This window comes from Bufo bufo, chromosome 3 (genome assembly GCF_905171765.1).
Source record: "Bufo bufo chromosome 3, aBufBuf1.1, whole genome shotgun sequence".
NCBI lineage: Eukaryota > Metazoa > Chordata > Amphibia > Anura > Bufonidae > Bufo > Bufo bufo.
The window spans coordinates 676,642,472-676,656,330 of record NC_053391.1 but is presented as its reverse complement, the minus strand read 5'-3'; the positions used below and the strand labels follow the sequence as shown (position 1 = coordinate 676,656,330).

The 13,859-nt window shown below is 44.9% G+C and overlaps 1 protein-coding gene across 1 annotated transcript in view; it reads right to left on the bottom strand.

The window, feature by feature from the left end:
• Positions 1–7,554, bottom strand: part of RAB30 (RAB30, member RAS oncogene family) — a 79,797-nt gene extending 72,243 nt beyond the window's left edge. The window contains exon 1 of the mRNA XM_040426400.1: positions 7,386–7,554. The gene's annotated coding sequence lies outside the window, so the exon portion shown is untranslated. The remainder of the gene's footprint in view (positions 1–7,385) is intronic.
• Positions 7,555–13,859: the final 6,305 nt, after the last annotated feature.

Sequence of the window (13,859 nt, the reverse complement as noted above, 5' to 3'; positions counted from 1 at the left end):
TGGCTGTTCTCATGAGGCCTAGTGGGTTACAAACAGTCAGATTCACCCTCAGTACTAATAGGTCACAAAAAGGGGATGCCATTGTGTAAGTTTTGCCTTAGGCCTCGTTCACACTTCAGTGTTTGGTCAGTGATTTGTGAGCCAAAACCAGAAGTGGAGCCTCCACAGACATGAGGTAGAAGGGAAAGATCTGCTCCTGTTCTGTGTTTAGAGTTGCACCTGGTTTTGGCTCACAAATCACTGATGGAAATCACTGACCAAACACTGAAGTGTGAACGAGGCCTTAGGCCTCTTTCACACGGCCGTTTTTTTTTTCCCGTTTACTGGCCGTTTTTTGCGGTCCGTATACGGTCCGTATACGGAACCATTGATTTCAATGGGTCCGCAAAAAAAACGGAATGTGTTCCGTATGCATTCCGTTTCCGTTTTTCCGTTTTTCCGTTCCGTTTTAACATAGAACATGTCCTATATTTGGCCGCAAATCACGTTCCGTGGCTCCATTAAAGTCTATGGGTCTGCAAAAAAACGGAATGCATACGGAAGTGCATCCGTATGTCTTCCGTATCCGTTCCGTTTTTTGCGGATCCATCTATTGAAAATGTTATGCCCAGCCCAATTTTTGCTATGAAATTACTGTATACTGTATTTGCCATACGGAAAAACGGAACGGAAAAACGGAACGGAAACGGAAACACAACGGAAACAAAAAACGGAACAACGGATCCGTTTAAAACGGACTGCAAAACACTGAAAAAGCCATACGGTCGTGTGCAATAGGCCTTAGAAGAGCAATTTTTTTGGGAGGTAGTGGAAAGGGGTAGATTTAATCCCACAAGGAAGTTCATTCACTTTTGCCTGCAATTGCGTTCAGTTTTTATCGCGCGGGTCAAATGCGCATTGATGCGTTTTTCACGCGCATGATAAAAAACCTGAAGGTTTACAAACAACATCTCTTAGCAACCATCCGTGAAAAACACATCGCATTCGCACTTGCTTGCGGATGTGATGCGATTTTCACGCAACTCCACATTTACTTCTATGGGGCCAGCGTTGTGTGAAAAACGCAGACTATAGAACATGCTGCGATTTTCACGCAACGCACAAGTGATGCGTGAACAAGAACGCTCATGTACACAGACCCATTGATATGAATGGGTCCGGATTCAATGCGGGCGCAATGCGTTCGCATCACGTATTGCACCCGCGCAGAAAAAACTCGCTCTTGTGAAAGGGGCCTTAGGGGGAAATTTATCAAAACTAGTGTAAAGTAGAACTGGCTTGGTTGCCCATAGCAACCAATCAGATTCCACCTTTCATTTCTCGGAGCTCCTTTGGAAAATGAAAGGTGGAATCTGATTGGTTGCTATGGGCAACCAAGCAAGTTCTACTTTACACCAGTTTCGATGAATTCCCCCATTTATGTTTTGTACATGGCAGCAGTTTGCTCCACCCCCTGACAGACATGTGACCTCACTGTGCTCCCAGTATGCACTGCTCCCTACTAAAAGGAATCCAGTTTGTAGCTTTAGATGTGAATGGAGAAGATTGCTTTATGCACCTTTATGTAGCTCCAGTCTTATACAGATCTTGACATTTCTGTGGAATGCGACTTACGAGGGGGACCGCGAGGTTCATTAAGATGAAGACCTCCCACCATACAGCCTGGGAGAGGAATTATATTCCACAGCAGAGCCCTCAGGGGGTTAATTGGTTGCAGATTTTTGGGCTGTCTACAGAAATATTCCAAATACTGCTAAATATGTGACTGTTCACTGAGGCCTAGGCTATGCAGGCACAAAACTCAAGAGTTAGGCCTCATGCACACGGCCGTTGCTTTGGTCCGCATCCGAGCCGCAGTTTTGCCGTCTCGGATGCGGACCCATTCACGCATCCGTTGCTCCGTTCCGCGGTCCGCCAAAAAAATCTGCGCTTTGCGGACAAGAATAGGCAGTTATATTTAAGGCTGTCCGTGCCGTTCTGCAAAATTGCGGAACGCACACGGACTCCATCTGTGTTTTGCGGACCGCAAAAAATACACAACGGTCGTGTGTATGACGCCTTATACAATGATTTCTCATGCACGCGTGTTCTAAAATTCCATTAATCCGGCAGCAACGGGAACTGATAGGAGCTGGGAAATCCGATATTCTGGATTATCAGACTGTCGAAAAACACAGAAAAAACTCGCTTGTTAACATTAAAGGGGTCCTACACCTTTTTCTTACTGATGATCTATCATTTGGATAGGTCCTCAGTACCTGATCAGCGGGGGTCTGACAGGAAAACCCATTTATTTATTTTTTTCATCAAATTTCAATAATGCCTATTATTTATAACCTTTTGCATAACTGTTTCTTTTTCATTTTATTAGATCTCATCCCCCACAATAAGAACGAAGGGTCACTTGGCTGCAGGATGGGACACAGCGCCATTCTCATCAGTGTGGCTGTGTCTGGTACTGCAGCCACCATCCACTAGAAAGAGGAGTTCAGCAACCTGAAACTACAACTCCCAGAGTTAAAAGAACAGAAGAGTAGGGGTGCATGCTGGGAGTTGTAGTTTCACTGCAGCTGGAGTGCCGAAGGTTGCTGATCCCTGCACCAGAACCACAGTACCATACCTTCCTCCTGCTAGTCCTTGGGGGTAACGGGGCTGGACTCCCATCAATCATACACTAATGGCCTATCATAAAGATAATCTATCAATGTTAGGCCTCATGCACACGACCGTATGCATTTTGCGGTCCACATAAAACAGATCCGCAAAAAATACGGATGACATCCGTGTGCAATCCGTATTTTTCGCGGGACGGAACAGCCGGCCCCTAATAGAACAGTCTTATCCTTGTCCGTAATGCAGACAATAATAGAACATACGGACATACAGGAGTACCTTCTGTTTTTTTTGAGGACCCATTGAAATGAATGGTTCCATATACGGTCTGCAAAAAAACGGAACGGACGCGGAAAGAAAAGAAATTTGTGTGCATTTGAGAATTCCTAGCTTTCTGCGAACCAGAGAGCATTGCATTGTGGGAGCAAAGATGACAGTTACAGAAGCTCTTAGGTCAAGAGTGTCAGACTGCTTCCAAGGTCAACCTGCAGAATTATGAATGCAGCTCTGGATGTGAATAGAGAAAATCTACCTGAAATAACTTAGAATTGGTTCAGAAGTAGTAAAGTGTAAACCTGCAGTCAGAGGGAATAAAAGAGACATATTTTCCAGCGTCAATCCCTCTCCGTATAGGATTTCACCCTCAGGCTGCACCAGCGGCCCGAATATTTTGGAACATATTTGAGCCAGACCAAGCGTTTCTAGAAATCTGAGGAAACACGTAATTCTAGTGCCTACGACTTATGAGACTTCAGACCAGTACTGTGTGTTCGGGTTGGTTGTAAATATGTCAGATGCAGCAGAGGCGAGTTTGTCATTTGATGCAGTTCATCGTAATATCACTATGTGTCATCTGTGGTTTTGCATGAAGGCTGCAGGTAAAAATGTGACCTCAACTAATCATCATGAAGAAAATGTGCAGCATGTACATCAACTGTAACCTAAGTCAGATCTTGGGGGCCACGGCTCTCGGGAAGGGGGGGGGGGGGCAGTTCATGTCTGTATAAGCATGTATAGAGATCATGTAGCCGAGATGAATGTGCAATGTATGGGTTCCCAGTGTACACAGAGATCATGCAGCAGAGCCGATTGTGCAATGTATGGCCGGGTTCCCAGTGTACACAGAGATCATGCAGCAGAGCCGATTGTGCAATATAATGGTTCCCAGTGTACAAAGAGATCATGCAGCAGAGCTGAATGTGCAATATAATGGTTCCCAGTGTACACAGAGATCATGCAGCAGAGCTGAATGTGCAATGTAATGGTTTCCAGTGTGCACAGAGAACATGTATTAGAGCTGAATGTGCAATGTAATGGTTTCCAGTGTGCATAGAGCTCATGTAGCAGAGCTGAATATGCGATGTAATGGTTCCCAGTATGCTTAGAGATCATGCAGCAGAGCTGAATGTGCAATATAATGGTTCCCAGTGTGCATAGAGATCATGCAGCAGAGCTGAATGTGCAATGTAATGGTTTCCAGTGTGCATAGAGATCATGCAGCAGAGCTAAATGTGCGATATAATGGTTGCCGGTGTGCATAGAGATCATGCAGCAGAGCTGAATGTGCGATATAATGGTTGCCGGTGTGCATAGAGATCATGCAGCAGAGCTGAATTTGCAATATAATGTTTGGTGGTGTGCATCAAGATCATGTAGCAAAGGTGAATTTGCAATATAATGGTTCCCAGTGTGTACAGAGATCATGCAGCAGAGCTGAATGTGCAAGATAATGGTTCCTGATGTGCACAGAGATCATGTAGCAGAGCTGAATGTGCAATGTATGGGTTCCCAGTGTACACAGAGATCGTGCAGCAGAGCTGAATGTGCACGATAATGGTTCCTGATGTGCACAGAGATCATGTAGCAGCGAGAGTTCAAAACTTAATGTTTCCCAGTGTGCACAGAGATCATGAAGTGGGGCTGAATTTGCAATATAATAGTTGCCAGTGTGTACAGAGATCATGTAGCAGAGCTGAGTTTACTTTATAGTGGTTCCCGATGTGCATAGAGATCATGGAGCAGAGCTGAATCTGCAAAATAATGGTTTCTTTTACATGTCTTGCTCTACAGCAGAAGGGTTACCTGCAGTCCTATGTAAAATCAGAGAATATTTAACATGAGGTGTGCCAAACAGCAATCTCAGCTCTGCTACATGTAAATGGAAACAGATACATCCCCACATCATGAAGCTGTGGCTGCTGAGATCTGCCTGAGCACTAAACAGTAAGAACTCTGACGACTGGAAGATGAGAGCGGAGTACTCCTTAAAGGGGCTGCCTCATCATCTGCATGAATGACTGTCCAGTGGAGAGCGGTTCTCTGGACTCATCTAGGGGGGAGTCCTCAGAGAGGGACCCCCCATCTGACATCTGTATGGTATATAGACTGGGGTTGTCTTCTAGAGAAACCCCTCGAAGGAGGTTTTTCCACCTAAACAAGTGACACAGGATATCGATGGCAGCCTGACCGCTGGGACCCCCAATTATTGCCAACATGAAAGGCCCTATGGAGCCCTGTGGCTCCTGCTGAAGGGGCCTCATCCACCCCTCCATTCTTGTGACGGGTGGGAATCCTAGCAGTTGGAACCCACTAATCAACTCGGCACTTGGTAAGGTAAGTATGGAGTATCCCTTTAAGGGCTCAATGCAAATGGCCGTGAGCGTTTTGCGGGTTCGGATATCTGCCGAGGGCTTGCCACCATTGTTTTTTTTAACTCTTGCAGAAATATCCTATCCTTTTCTGCCAAACGGACAAGAACAGGACATCTTCTATTGTTTTGTCCGTGGAAAGGACTTACGGATACGGACAGGGCATGGGTGTGCTGTCCGAATCTTTTGATGTCCCCATCCGATCCGCAAAAAAAAACGTGGATCGGATGCGGACCAAAATCACGGTTGTGTGCACGAGCCCTAAGTCAGAAACCTAAAGACCAAAACTGAAGTCAAATCACACAAATTTTTTGGGGTCGCTCGACTTTCCTTAGACCGTTAGGTCGTCCGCGCATCGCCGTGTAGTGTAGAAGGAGGGTCTGATAAACTATGGCGCTCAGACGTTCTTTTCAGTTCAATCGTGCCAGGAATATAGTGTAAGGCTACCTTCACCTGTAGGATTTCGATGGCGTTTTTCTGCAATTTTGCCACGTTTTTCGGCGTGTTTTTTTGTCATACATTTCATTGCAAGCGCCATTTTGCAACAAAATCTAAGACTTTTTAGCTTTTTCCGACACCGTTGCCACTTCCCCCCCAAAAAAGTGGGCAGGGCATGGCCGGACGGAGGTGGATGGTGGGCGCGACCTCTTCCACCACATGTACACCGGAAATCTGCTCCACCTCCGCGCCGGAATAGGTTTCAGTTCTGGTGCATGGACATCGGAAGATGCCACAAGTTTATCTAGAGGCGTGGCACTGGTTGGATCTTTCTCCAGACTGGCGTGGCCTTGGTAAATGCCGCCCCACTGTGTGCACCAAAAGCCAGAAAAATCAGCCACAAAAAAAAGGCGCCAGAAACCACAGATGGCAAAAAAATAATAATTGCATTGATTAGTAAAAAAAATACATAAATAAAATCTGAATAATAATATTAATTCATTAATAAAAAAAGAGCCATAATAATAATAATAATAAAAGTTAAATCATAATAAATAAAAAAAATAATAATAAATGTTACAAAAACAATAAATAATAGTACAAAGTAATGAGCAAAATGAAAATGTAATAAAGAATTTAAAATAAAAATAAAAAAGATAAGAACCTCCCCCAAAACAAACAATAAAAGAAACAAGCCAGTAAAATAACGTGGCGTGTTAGTAACGGACTATTGGAACATAATAGCAATAAGGGCTCGTTCACACGACGGTGCTTTTTTTTGCGGTCCGCGGATGGCGACCGTGTGCCTTCCGCAATTTGCGAAACGGAACAGGAGGCCTATTACAGAAATGCCTATTCTTGTCCGCCAAACGGACAAGAATAGGACAGGGCTCGTCCCATTTTTGCGGGACCACGTTACGGAGCAACGGATGCGGACAAGCACACAGAGTGCTGTCCGCATCTTTTGCGGACCCATCGAAATGAATGGTTCCGTATACGGAATGCAGAAAAACGGCCTGTCTACGGAACGCAAAATACGTTTTGTGTGAGCGAGCCCTAATATAGTAATAGTAATATTAATAATGGGCCAGATCTATATAACAATCATCATGAAGTCACATAACAATAGTATAATAATAACACACGTCACCTTTGTTCCTATTATAGGCGCCATCGCCAGCACATGGGGTGTCAAAAATACCGGAAACCTAACGCGCGCCAATGTGCTGGCCAACGGATCGGCCATACCATCCGCGGGAAGCAAAGATACCAATAACACTACCGTGTGCGCCCTCCATCCCTGTGTGCAGATACAGAGTCCCCCTTTAAAGCCTGTCATTCGCCAACCTCCATATTCTGCATGTGGTAAGTGAGTGCCCCCCTCGCCCGGTAGAGCTGCCCATTCCTACACCTATAAAAAACAATGTGACAGCCTAAGGCTATCCAGATGCTGCTCTCCCTCCTGCCTGGCAAGGATCCTGCAGCCAAAATATATTTCTCCGCCTGGTGAAGGGGAGAGGAGCGAGACCCTCTGTAATGACCCCGCAGAGGCTTGCGCGCGGCATTGCAGGGAGCTCATGGAAGTTGCCAGGCATCGCGCTGACCAGAATGACAAGGGCAACTTGGCAGCAGCAGCATCCCTTCTGCATCCCAAATGCTCCATCGACAAAGCCGAGCGTGACTCACCTGGAGTGGGATGCATACACGAGGAGAAGAATAGGGCGTAATAAGACGGGCTCAGCGGGTCATGGGACGAGAAAGGAGGCTCCTGCCTATGGGGACAATGCTGGGTTGTCAATGCAGTGCAAGCCCTGTCCTCTGCTCCATGCACAATGAATGCACTGGAGTTCTCTCTCTCTCTCTCTCTCTGCTTTCTTGTAATGACATCATTCCTCAGGACCACCGGCCAATCAATGGGCTGAGGGAGAAGCCTGCCGCGCGGCATTGTGGGAGCTGTAGTCCTGCCTACTGGAATTCCTAGCCTGGTAGATTGGGTGATGGGGACTGGAAGACTACACCTCCCAGCGGAGGCCCCTGCTGGCTGCGTTAGGCATCCTGACAGCAGCAGGAGGAGGCATGGAGAGATTTTTTTTTTTTAACTGGGAGGGAGAACGGAGCCGAAGGAAAAAGCGGAGAAGTTTCCCGATAGGGACAAAAAAAAAAACAGGAGAACGGCGAGAGAATCATAGGGCGTGCGGCGCCATTTATAAAGAGGAATGGATGAACATGTCCTTTCAGACTACATGCACACGACCGTATGCGTTTTTGCGGTCCGCAAAAAATAAAAAACAGATCCCTTTTTTTGGGCAGATCCATTGTAACAATGCCTAAAACGGACAAGAATAGGACATGTTCTATTATTTATTTATTTTTTTGTGGGGCTACGGAACGGACGTAATGATGCGGACAGCGGGTGTGCTGTCCGCATTTTTTGCGGAGCCATTGAAACAAATGGGTCCGCATCCTATCCGCAAAAACTGTAAACATATTTTTTACATTTCTGCAAATATAACGCATTGAATCCTCCTGCAAAAAAAAAACGTAGTTAACGTACCGATCCTACATCTTTAGGCCTCATGCACACGGCCGTTGTTTGGGTCCGCATCCGAGCCCTTCCAATTCTTGTCCACGTTTTGCGGACAAGAGTAGGCATTTATATTGAAGGCTGTCCGTGCCGTTCTGCAAATTGCAGAACGCGCATGGACGCCATCCGTGTTTTGCGGATCCGCGATTTGCGGACTGCAAAACACACCACGGTCGTCTGCATGAGGCCTTACTAGAATTGGCTAAAAGTCTTACGAATTTTTGTCCAAAAATTCTATAGCGAGGTTTCGGGAAAGCTGGGCGACAATCACTACGGCTACACAGGTGGTCACCCAGCGGTATCGATATAGTTACACCCCGATATTTAGTTAGGGGAAAAGATTCAGTTTACAGTCCTGGCCCTTTATCTAAATGGCCCCTCAAAAGGTCCCTTTGCCCCCAGAAGACCAGTGCTGTAAAGGACTAGTGATGAGCGGCATAGGCGATATTCGAATTCGCAATATTTTGCGAATTTTTGGCCAAATATTCACCATAAATTCGCAAATTTGAGAATTCGTGATCTCCAGTCATTATTTACTCAATTGCAAAAATCGGCAATGTAATATATTCGCGATAAAAATTCGCGATTTGAATATTCGTGATCAACACTAAGGGGTAGGCAACTTTCCTATTGGTTGCTAGGGATGTTGCTAAGTGCCGATATTCGCGATAAATTCGCGATTACAATATCAACACTATTCGCAAATACGAATATATAGCACTATATTCTAAATATTCACAAATTCTCAACGTGGCAATTTTCGCGATTAAAATTCGTGATTCAATACTATAAATGACGTAGTAGTTGGGGGGTCTTGTTGCAGATTTTGCACCGGGGTCCCCGCCGGCGCTCGTTTCAATAATGATCCCAAAATTTGCTTCGATATCTTGGTTCTATCTGTTTTTAAGAAAGCTGGGCGACTATGGCCGCAGTCATGACCGCTCCTACATGGGTTGTCACTACTCTTGACTAGACGTAGTGATAAGAGCAATGCAGAACCAGGCAGGTTTGCCTTTCAGGGGCCTGGGAAAGCTTGGGTAGGGATTCTTATGGCTGCACCATCTTGCAGGGTTGTTGACCGCAGCACAAGTCCCCGGACGTGTCACCTACTGGGCATGTTTATTGCCCTGGAGGGCTTCCTGCTGAAAAATGACAGTGCTCTAAGGTCGGCAGGAGGGAGGGGGTTGTCATCCTCCTCCTCCCCCATTGACGTCCCCCACTAGTGAGTAAACAAATGTTTATCAGGATGTGTCCTGCTGGTCGGTGGTCCAGACCCAGAAGCCATGTTAGATGCTGCTCCAATACAGAGGGGGGGTCCTTCTATTAGCTAAGCATAACATGAGAGGACAAGAGACCACCACTCACATAGCATTTAATCCAGCTTGCAATATAGCAATTAAAAAACTAAAGTAAACGCCCCCATGAGGGTTAAAAAAAAAGTTAAATAAAAGTATAAAAATAAAATAAAATAATTAGTAACAAAAATAAAGATAAATATTTTTATTAAAGATAAAAAATACATACTTATTCTCTTAAGGCCTCATGCACACGGCCGTTTTTTTTTCCGTTTTGCGGGCCATTTTTTGCGTTCTGTATACGGTCCGGAAGTGCAAAAAAAAACACAAAAAAAAACAAATGTACTCCGTATGCATTCCGTTTCCGTATTTCCGTTTCTCCGTTCCGTTGAAAGATAGAACATGTCCTATATTTGGCCGCAAATCACATTCCGTGGCTCCATTAAAGTCAATGGGTCCGCAAAAAAAAAACAGAATGCATACGGAAATGCATCCGTATGTCTTCCGTATCCGTTCCGTTTTTTGCGGACCCATCTATTGAAAATGTTATGCCCAGCCCAATTTTCTCTGTGCAATTACCGTATACTGCATATGCCATACGGAAAAAACGGAACCGAAACGGAAACAAAAAAATGGAACAACGGATCCGTGAAAAACGGAACGCAAAACACTGAAATCGACATACTGTAATGTGAAAGAGGCCTAAGGCCTCATGCACACGGCCGTTTTCTGTTTTGCAGTCCGCAAACCACGGATCTGCAAAATACGCAGACCGCAAGCCGCGATTTTCACTAGAAATTGCTTATCGGACACGTTCTATATTTTGCGGAACGGCCTACGCTGACATCCTTATTTTTTTGCGGACCCATAGAAATAAGCGGATCCGTGTGCGTTCCGCCAAAAAATGAGGATCGGACGCAGACCCAAAATTTGTGTGCATGAGCCCTTACTGTTAAAACCCTTTGCCTAATTGTGTAAGTGTTTAGAGAAGTAAAAAAATAAATAAATAAAATATGTAGCAAAAAATTATATAAAAACAAGATATAAGATGTCACAGAGCAATGTACAAAAATGTGACTGCTCGGTATAGAACATCGGATATGAATTGTTACTGTATGTATAGCACTAGAATATATGCACTGTATAGTACTACTATAGTTGCAGGGGTGTAACTATAGGGGAAGCGGCTGCTTTGGGGCCCCAACTCAGAAGGGGCCCATCTAGGAGGAGGACTAAAAGATTTTAATGTCAGCCCCCCCTCAGCTGTGTTATACAATGACACTGTAGGAAAAGGACGAAGTGGCTGCTGGGCCTCGTCTGACGAGCCCGGGGAGTGAAGAAGTTGCTGCCTGTTCAAAAACTTGCTGTGGGGCCCAGACATTTCTAGTTACACCACTGTATATATGCAATGTATAGAACTACTAAATATGTACTGTATAGTACTATCATTTATGCGCTATATAATATTTTAAAGTGGACGCTTTATAGAAGTATTACAGTATGTAGACACTGTATAGGAGTACTCTGTTTACTCTGTATAGGAGTATTATGTAAGCAGTGTATAGAAATTCTATGTGGACACTGTATAGGTGTATTATGTAGGGATTGTATAGAAGTATTATGTAGGGATTGTATAGAAGTATTATGTAGGGATTGTATAGAAGTATTATGTTTACTCTGTATTAAGTAAGTACTGTATAGAAATACTATATGGACAATGTAAAGCAGGGGCGTAGCTATCGTGGAAGCAGGGGAAGTGGCTGCTGTGGGGCCCAAACTCAGAAGAGGGTGCCTCCTAAACAGTATTATACAATGACATTATATACAGTTACAGTACATAGTGACATGATATACAGCATATACTTGTAGGAAATGGACGCAGCGGCTGCCTGGTCTGAGAGAGCTATTTTGACTAGCCACAGGAGTGGGGGTTGCACAGGAGGGGGCTTTCAAAAATGTGCTTTGGGGCTTTGTAGGCACTGTATAGGAGTATTATGTGGACACTGTAAGGGTCCATTCACACGTCCTCATCCGTTCCACAATTTTGCGGAACAGGTGCGGTCCCATTCATTTCATTCAGTCCGCATCTGCACTTCCGGATCCGCAAAAAAATAGAACATGTCCTATTCTTGTCCGCAATTGTGGACAAGAAAAGGCAGGAACGCACATTGCCGGTGTCCGTGTTTTGCAGATCCGAAAAACACATACGGACGCGTTAATGGAACCTAAGGAAGTATTAAAGGGGTATTCCCATCACAATGATCACTGTTTAATCTGTTAATGATTTGCCAGTGATCATTTTTGTAAATATATTGTATTGGCAAATTCCCACCTTTCTTGATAAAATTATTTCCCTCCTACCTCATTGTTGTCATATTGTACCCCATAGATACGTCCACTGCTCGCCTCCCGAATTCATGGGCCGCGCTTGCGCAGAAGACACTTAATTTTCACCCAGACAGCCGCTCATTGCAGTCCTGAACGTGCACGCTGCCGCGCATGCGCAAGGCATATTTCTTCAGTGCCGCCTCTCATACTAAAGAAATAAGCTTTGCGCATGCGCGGCAGCATGCACGTTCAGGACTGCAATGAGCGGCTGTCTGGGTGAAAAAAATAATTCTTCTGCGCAAGTGCAATGAGCAGGACACTGGGTCATTGGGGCTGCTATGCAGTGGGTCAGATTTAGGTGTGAATAAGTTCGTGACACCAGTTGCAGCTTGCGCAGGTACTGTAGAAGGGCCCTTTAAGATGGTATGAGCACACGTACCAGGTTAGGAATGCCAGAGGGGGATATTGTCTCTGTATTGTGTCAACGGTGTCTCCTACCTGTAGTATGGCTGGACTCCTGTATCCTGGCTCACATGCAACAAATTGAGTGCTGTCAATAGGAGTAACTGAGGAATGATGGAATTCCACACAGAAGATAGGGTCCAACTCGTCTTTACTTGATGTTATTAGATGCAGCTTTAGATCCATACAGTTATAGCAGTAGTCTAGGATCCCAACAGGTATTGGCAATATGTGGCAGGAATTATATATATATATTCTGCATCTAATACATACGCCTTTAAGAATCTGGCAGGTATCTGTCTTCTGCTCTGTCTTGAGTTCTGCTTGGTTTGGGCCTAACTAGCTATGGAGGTACTTATCTTCTCCTTGTTCTGGAATCTGTACTTACAGGACTGCTCGCAGGGAATGGTGGTTTCTTCCTGGAGATCTGATAGTTCTGAAGATGGCTGCTTCTCCTTGTCATCCAGCTGAGGTAAGGGACTCAGGCTGGGGAGGTTGATCTTGTGCCTCAGGGAGGTTTGGATCCCTGGTTGGGGTCCCTATTTCTGGGAGCTCCTACTGACACAGCCTACCCCAACAGGGGGTGGCTGGTACACTGCCTAGAACTTTCTATCCTTCCTCTGAAGTAGAATGTGGGAACATTCCACTCCTCCTCAGATAGGGGGAAGCTAGCCCGGAATGGTCTGTTCCAGTCTAGGTCTGTTAACTAGCTAACTGTAGACTGCCTACATATTGCTGCCACCTGCTGGTGTACATCAAGAATTACAGCATATACATATTAAACAGTCCCAGTAAATCCATATTATACAAATGTAATGTCAGATTATACAGGATGTTAACACATTCACACCTTAACATTATATAGCAGGGTGACAGAGTTTTAGTGACATACTCTGGGATGCTACACACGAGCGGCCCAGGGGTTCGGTAGAGAAGCGGTGGCCATAGGAGACACATGAACGAGCACGTAAGGAGTGTGATGTCAGAAAGAGGCGTGGCAGGGCATCACTCAAACTGCCTAAGCCCCGCCCAGCCTTAGAAGCATGAATCCAGGAAGTGAACAGCAGATCTGGCTGCAGATGAGGAGGAATTAGCAAGATGGAAAACCCCCTTTAAGTGGACTCAATATAGAAGTATTATGTAGATATTGTATAGAAGTGTTGTATTGACAATGTAGACAAGCATTATGTGGGCACTGTATAGGAGTATTATGTGGGCACTGTATGGTGATATCAGTTTGGCACTGTACAGCTCTATTATATGTCTTCATCAGACAATACTTGCCTGCGGTTTAAGGCAAGCAACTGTGAATTAATTTTCCACAATTTTTGAGTATTTTCCACAATTTTTGAGTGTACTACAATAAATCTATTCAGCATATTTGACTCTATTACTCTATTGAGTGTGTGTTGTTTTCTCTATACAGGGAGTGCAGAATTATTAGGCAAATGAGTATTTTGACCACATCATCCTCTTTATGCATGTTGTCTT